Source organism: Biomphalaria glabrata, chromosome 2, assembly GCF_947242115.1.
Source record: "Biomphalaria glabrata chromosome 2, xgBioGlab47.1, whole genome shotgun sequence".
Taxonomy (NCBI): Eukaryota; Metazoa; Mollusca; class Gastropoda; family Planorbidae; genus Biomphalaria; species Biomphalaria glabrata.
In genome coordinates, this window is record NC_074712.1 from 11,624,169 (window position 1) to 11,631,595 (window position 7,427).

The 7,427-nt window shown below is 40.0% G+C and overlaps 1 long non-coding RNA gene across 1 annotated transcript; it reads left to right on the top strand.

The window, feature by feature from the left end:
* Positions 1-2,581: 2,581 nt before the first annotated feature.
* LOC129924485 (uncharacterized) lies at positions 2,582-5,453 on the top strand. Its single transcript, XR_008776422.1, has 2 exons — positions 2,582-4,981; positions 5,015-5,453. It is a non-coding gene; the product is annotated as an uncharacterized LOC129924485 (long non-coding RNA).
* Positions 5,454-7,427: the final 1,974 nt, after the last annotated feature.

Consider the following 7,427-nt stretch of genomic DNA (forward strand, 5'->3'; position numbering starts at 1 on the left):
TCCGTCTCGTTCCGGGCTTGCACTTTGTTCAACAGTTCGGGACTGACTTCACACACTTGGGCTCGTTGTGTCGGACTCGATCACAGACCAAAATCAAGACGCCGTTCGTCTCAACTGTACTTGACAGTACTCCGCACTGAACCGTCGTAATGCTCTGTACAGAACCACACCGTTGAACTGTGCTGTAGTCGACCGTGTTCTGAACTCCTGTCGTGAACCCGCTTTCTGAACCGACTTGACTGCGACACCGTCGCTCTTTATATAGGGTCCCTACTGGCCTTCTCGAACCGGACAGAACGCCGCTCGACGTTTCTAGGTGGTCAGATGACTACAACTCTCGTGACGCTCCTGAGCTCTTGTTCACGACGGCGATCTTTCGCGAACTGTCCTGTTGACACTCGACTCGGCTGACCGTCGTAGCTCGTCACGCTTGACCGCTCGTCTAGCGCTGGCCTGGGGCGATTTGCGTCGGCTGACTACACACACACCACTACCCCCATCTGTGCCACCACCAGGTTTATAACAATATATATATATATATATATATATATATATATATATATATATATATATATTGTTAAGGCTTTTCCGCGGTGTCGAATGCAAACAATGATATAAACAGGAGGTAACCTTCAACTAAAGCAGGAACACCGGCCAAAGGCCGAAACAATTAAGATATGTAGATGTTGGTCCACAAATATGTTTAATGATCAAGAAGGGAATCGCCTGATGTCAGCTAGGTCCGTCAACTACTTCTTAGTCTTGCTGTGACAGAAAAAGTGTCTTATCTCTATCCAATCCTAGAGCGTTCTTACTTTTTAACGAACTTTACGTCATCGTCGCTAAGTAAATATTTTCCCCTATTCCCGAAACAAATAACTAGATCCTACTCATGTCATAACAATATATATATATTGTAAAGTCTTTGTTTTTTGTTTTTTTTTACATTTTATCAATAGCTGTTACATACACTATAAATGTAAAATTATTGAATAGAGAAACATTGAGTTGAACATATTTTTATTATTAATTATTTAAGGACTCTTTTTTAATTATATTAGTGTTTCTTTCTTACCTGTTTTCGAAAAGGCATTTCAAGCACTAAACAGGTTTACGTCCTGCAATCAAACCGTACTTGCATAAAAAACTATGGCTGGCTAAACATTGAAGGCATGTCAATCAACTGAACAATTAATAACAACAATTATTCAACACGAACAATAATAATAATAATTAGGATAAGTTAACTAACATTATTCAACAACAACAACGTAAGTTCAACAATGTAATAACAAATGAAGTGTTATGATATGAATGATGAAGACTGAATGGTATTCACAAAAGCAAGTACACATAATTTAACTCTTTCTCTCCTAATCGACTATACCATCGTTGATTTTGACCTCAATAAATTTAATTAATGTTTTATTTTTTAAACTTGGCTTTGAATTATATAAGAAGAGCATGCATGTACCTTTAATTCTATACCAAATACAACATTTTCTGAAAACAAAGGACAAAGCTATTGAAGCCAAATCATAACAGGGGTAGTGAAATAATAATATGCAAATGAAGAATTCCTTCAAAACGTGCAAGAATAATTACGGAGAGAAAGAGTTAAGTATTTACAATAGATATTGCACAAATTAGCTTATTGACATAATTTAATCACGAAGCGAAGCGCACATCCAAAATGTTATGGTTGCACGGACCATACCAAAACAAACCACTGTTAATCACTAAATCAGGTATGACTACGACAGAGACCCAAGCCTTCGTCCCTAAACAAGAAAAATACGCATTCCTTGAGACCGCCATTCACAATATTATAGTAATAGCGATTTTAGATCTGCAGCATGAAGAAGGCAGTAAAAATGGGCTAAAAAAATAAGCTTACTTACCAAACGCTAGAGAAGAAAACCAAACAAAAAGAGCTCCATCTAAAGGCAAAAGAAGCAGAGCAATGACACCAAAATAGCGCGTCCTTAGAATGTAACTCACAAACCATAGTGCATAAAAGAGAAACATCAAGCAGAGGAGCAACTCCAGATGCGCACGACAGTCTTTAGGGCGGATGATGCAAAGGTCATCTGTTTCTGTTTTGTAGTCAAAGGTTATCGAGAGCGACATGTAGCAAGCATACCGAACAACTGACTTTACTTTTCCTAAATTAATTTTCTACATTAGAGCTCGTTAGAATCAGAGGGACCCTAGAATTCCCTAAATTTAAACATCTCATGATTCGAACCCCGTCCCCAGTTTTGTAATCGAACGCCTTACCCTCGTCCACCGTGCATTCTAGTCAGTTATTGCAGCAAATATGAAAAAAAATTGGCTTTTTGTGTGGCTTATAATTATTGGCTTATTAAACAGATAATGGAAGTGAAAGTTGAATTATTGTTTGACGACTACATGTTTGCCTATGCAGCTAAGTCTGTCTCAGAAATGATGGACATTAAAATAAGGAAAGGATCATATTATGAAAACTATTTATTCGAAAATCCTTTGCATAGGATGGAGTGCACGACTGAAAAGTAAGTACATCTATCTATCTATCTATCTATCTATCTATCTATCTATCTATCTATCTATCTATCTATCTATCTATCTATCTATCTATCTATCTACCTATCTATCTATCTATCTATCTATCTATCTATCTATCTATCTATCTACCTATCTATCTATCTATCTATCTATTGTTATGACATGATTAGGAAGTAGTTAGGAATTAGTTATTTGTTTCGGGAATAGGGTAAAGTTTTAATTAGCGACAAGTGACGTGACAGATCTTTTAAAAATAAGAACGCTCTAAACGACGCTAGAAGGAGGACGCTTATTGTAAAGTAGTAGACTTGAGTACGACATTATTGACATCGGACGATTCCCTTTTGAGTATTAAACGTATTGTTAGAACAACATATCAGCGTCGACTACATATTTGATTGTTTCGGCCTTTCGCCGGTGTTACTGAAGTGTTGAGTTCAGCGTTACCTACAGTTAGATCTACACTAGACAGATTGTCAAGCATCAACACCGCGCAGAGGTCTTAACAACGTGGCGACCCCAGACTCGGAGCTCACTGGCATCAACGTTCAGAAGGATAGAAGCCCTCTGTTAGGAGGAGGCAGAAGTTACGTCATCGGCCTAGTCTGCAGCTAGACCCTGATTATACAGCCACGTCGGCGAAGGAAAGCCAGTGAGATCCTGGACTCGTAGACCTAGGAGGTAACGAAATATTGATCTAGATCTACATTTGTAATTTGTAAACGCCCATACGTTGGGGCATCGTACTGAAGCCTGTAGTTCGGTATCGAGAAAGCTACAGTTGGTGAAGGGAAGAAAACCGTCCTGTCGAAGCCGTACTGAAGAGATATCGCCTGCCCGGCATCTTGAGAACGAACGTGAAGGTCACCTCTGCAAGGCCAAGATCGACCGTTGAGGTCACGCCAAAGAACTTGTGACGTAGGAACCATCTTACTGCCTACGGCACTTAAGTACAGTAGTGCTAATCTGATCTACGTCTCGGCTGAATCTGTGCTACACGTTAGATAGCCAGATAGCCGGTATTTTAGCACTGGACTTTGACTTTGTCGCTGGGTCAACTGTTGGACCGTTCCAGTTTCACTTTGGACAGACGACCACCTGGAACCACCGTACCTGCCTTGGAACCAGCAACCGGAACCAGACTCTACGTCACCGACGAACCGGAGCCAGACGACAGATCACCGTGAACCAGAACCAGACGCCGTACCACCGAAGAACCGGAGCCGTTGCAGACCAGTACCGAAGGACCTTGGAGAGCCGAAACGTTCGCTGTCCTTATCTCACCGCTAGAGAAGACATCGCCGTGAACCTTGCCGCCGGGACAGACATTAGCGTAGGAAGAGTGGACCCGAGACTGACTGTGGAGTTATCGCATCGCCGCTTCTTAGACAGATAAGTCAAGTGTTATTTAACTACTTTCTCCTTAGATTAATTAGAGTCTGTAGGGAAGTGACCACTCGCTAGATTATCACTACCAGGTTAAATCGTGGTGGATTGGGGATATCCTTAAAATTAGGTGTAACCTAGCAAGAGGTCCAGATATACGTTTAGCTGTTTATTCGTCCCGTATGTGAATGTGAATCATTTAGTTAAGCTTTTGTTGTAGTAACGTTGTGTATTAATTGTTTGCAATACTCCTGTCTTAAGTCTTACTGTCAGACGAAAGTCTCATTCATTAGAACTAGATCTATAGTTTGGTGTTTAACGTATTTAGGTTTAATTTCATAGTTTATTTGTATGAGTAAGTTATATACACTCCTGGCTGTGAAAGCAGGTAAGAAGTAACTAAGATCTAGCGTAATCTAGACTAGATCTGGGGAACAATCGAGGTGAAGCCTGATTGCCCATTTGTAATTGTAGTTTTTGTAAATAGACAGGTTGGTCTATTTACCGGCGACTCGTGTTGAGTAACACATAGTCGGTGGAGTGTGCGTGTGTCGCACATCGTATTCAGTCGGGTCAGGGTGTAGCCTACACGCCTACACACTGGTACCAAGGATACTAAGTGTATCTTGGAAAGTACAGAAGTTATTGTAAGTCGGAGTTGGTAGTCTAGACGCCAAGGGTAGAGTGGCGAATTTAATTTATTTGAATCAAGAGGTATTAGGTAGCCGCGGAGCGAGGTTACGCTCAAAAGGTAATTCGATTTATAGAACATAGGTAATAGAAGCTATTAGGCCTGTGTGTAAGATAATTTAAAAAAAAAGCGAGGTAAAGTAACAAAGGTAATATGGCAACTACTTCAGGTTACGACCTGGAAGGTTTTAGAAAAAAACTAATTCATGAAGCTAAGACAGAACTAGAACTGCGCGGCAAAGAACTAACTGCCTATGTACAGCAGATGGTGGCGGCAGAAGCAGAACGCTTGGAGAGAGAGAAAGCTAGAGGCAGAGAAAAAGAAAAAGAAGAAGCAGATCGCATAGAGCGTGAAAAGGTTAGAGAGACAGAAAAGTTGGAGAGGGAAAAGGTTAGAGAGGCAGAAAAGTTGGAGAGGGAAAAGGTTAGAGAGGCGGAACGTGTAGAGAGGGAGAAAAAAGAAGAAGCGGAACGCATCGAGAGGGAAAAAAAAGAAGAGGCGGACAGAAAAGTGTCAGGGGCAGGTATGGCGAGAGTGATTGTGTTATTTCTTTGTACTATTTAAGTATGAAAGAGTTATATCCCTTTGTTTATTTCTCCTCTTCTCTTCCCCCCCCCCCCCCAGGCATGAATGTGAACAGTATACACGTGATGTTTTTGAATGGTAGTTTTTCCGCTGGTTGATAGAGTCGATTGGTAGTTCGTTAGTTGTATTATGTTCCTGGACTGGTGTTTTGTGTATTTAATATTTACTGAGGTTGATATCATTTTTTTGTGCTCAATCAGATACTATCAGATACTATTAAAGTATTACTTGTGTTATTCATATATATTTGGAGTCGGAGTTTGTTTGTGATAATTATTCGTATTAAGTAACCCCCTAATGAGCCAAGTCGAGAAACACACCAACCAAGTCCAGCCAAGCAGAAGTGAACCCTGACATCTGGAGGCTTCGTCCGGGCAGGTACCTCGTCTTTTGTACCTGTTATTCGTCACTAAGCTAATAAAAGCTAATACATATTGCATCCAAAGCAAACAATATTTTTATGTCACCTAATAATCGTTGACATTTCTGGGCTTCGTCCGGTCCAGATAAACTACATTTAAGTGAAAATTGTAAATCTGACTTCACAGGACAAATTAAACGCAAGTTACGTCACGTGTTGACATTATTCTTCAAGTGTGGGTGTAGCAGTTCTACACGCTACACGAGTTATATCTCCTACGCAAGTTACATCCCGTGTTGACATTATTCTTCAAGTGTCCTGTCTCCTACGCAAGTTACGTCACGTGTTGACTTTATTCTTCAAGTGTGGGTGTAGCAGTTTTACACGCTACACGAGATATATCCCGTGTCCCGTGTTGACATTATTCTTCAAGTGTGGGTGTAGCAGTTCTACACGCTACACGAGTTATATCTCCTACGCAAGTTACGTCCCGTGTTGACATTATTCTTCAAGTGTCCTGTCTCCTACGCAAGTTACGTCACGTGTTGACATTATTCTTCAAGTGTGGGTGTAGCAGTTCTACACGCTACACGAGTTATATCTCCTACGCAAGTTACGTCACGTGTTGACATTATTCTTCAAGTGTGGGTGTAGCAGTCTCCTACGCAAGTTACGTCCCGTGTTGACATTATTCTTCAAGTGTGGGTGTAGCAGTTCTACACGCTACACGAGTTATATCCCGTGTCGACATTTTCTCAACTCAAGCTTAATAGACATTTGTTGATTTGTCGTTCAAGCTGACCTTACAGGATCGCCAACAAAAATATTATCTTTTTATGGAAAGGAAATAGTCACTAGACATTTATATTTACATTTGTTTTATTAGTTGTTGCTCCTTATTGTTAAATAGAACATTATTTTTCATATTGGTAACATTTTGTTGGTTGGTTGAATAACTTTGTTTTCTTTCTTTGTTTTTTTTTTGTATCTACTGGGCATACTGAGGTGCGTGCTAACACCAAGGGCGCAGTGACCGCTTCGACCTGACCGAGGATACAACGTGACGAGCTAGTCAGAATTTTGTATCACAATATTTTTTTTTACTTCTACCTTCTATTTAATAATCTTACGATACATTAGGTATTCACATTTTAAATTGTTTTTTTTTCTCTACCACAATGTACTACAAGTTTAATTAATTTTGTTTTACTACTATTTGTTGTGTTGCAAATAAAATAATTTTGAATTCTATATTTCTTTTCAACATCTGTGCGTGTAAAAGGTTCTACAGAGAGGCTGAACGTGAACGGGACACTCCAGAAGATTTTCAATGTAACTGGCGACACCATTGGGAAAGAGCTATCATCCCTGGCATCAGGCAGAGGACAGAGCTAAGTTTTCTTTAGTGTTGGTTGTATCGGGAACTCTAGGTAGAATCGTGCGGAACCCTATCAGTAAGAAAGCTATATACACCCTTACTTAATAATAGTTCTATAAATTAAAGTAATATAGGTAAGAAAGTTTTCCCTAGTTTAACCAGTCTAACAGTCTTATTATTTATCACATAAGTCAGTAATAGCCCGTATTATACTCTGTAACATGGATGTATTCAGGCCTCGTTCGATTGAGGAAATATCTGGGCAGGCCCAGAAGTTGGGCATTGAGGGCAAAGAATTAAAAAAATTTGTAGAAAGCCAACAAAGACTGGATCTAGACAGATGTGTGGAAAACGAAAAGATGGCTTTGGAAAAGGAAAAGATGGCTTTGGAAAAGGAAAAGATGGCTTTGGAAAAGGAAAAGATGGCATTCGCAGCAGAGGAAAGGAAACATATGCGGGAGATGGAAGAAAAAAGACTG